Raw genomic sequence first — 585 nt, forward strand, 5'->3', positions numbered from 1 at the left:
TTAGATTTTAGTCCGAAAAATGTAAGGATGGCATTCAACTTGCCCATGATGCAAGGAGATGAACATCCTTACACTAGAAGGGTCAACTTTGATCAAAGGTTGGACCAAGTCCTCATAGACATTTGTGAAGAGGGCGCTCAATGGAAGAGAGATTCAAGAGGGAAGCCAGTTCAACTGAGAAGGCATGACCTCAAGCCCGTGGCTAGGGGATGGTTGGAGTTTATCCAACTCTCAATCATTCCCACTAGCAACCGGTCCGAAGTTACTATAGACCGGGCTATCATGATTCATAGCATCATGATTGGAGAGGAAGTAGAAGTTCATGAGGTTATAGCCCAAGAACTTTATAAGGTGGCGGACAAGTCCTCTACCTTGGCAAGGTTAGCCTTCCCTCATCTCATTTGTCACCTCTGTTATTCAATTGGAATTAACATAAAGGGAGACATCCTCATTGATGAGGACAAAGCCATCACTAAGAAGAGGATGGAGCAAACAAGAGATCCCACTCATCATGAAATCCCTGAGATGCCTCAAGGGATGCACTTTCCTCCACAAAACTATTGGGAGCAAATCAACACCTCCCTA

Source organism: Arachis duranensis, chromosome 8, assembly GCF_000817695.3.
Source record: "Arachis duranensis cultivar V14167 chromosome 8, aradu.V14167.gnm2.J7QH, whole genome shotgun sequence".
Lineage (NCBI taxonomy): Eukaryota > Viridiplantae > Streptophyta > Magnoliopsida > Fabales > Fabaceae > Arachis > Arachis duranensis.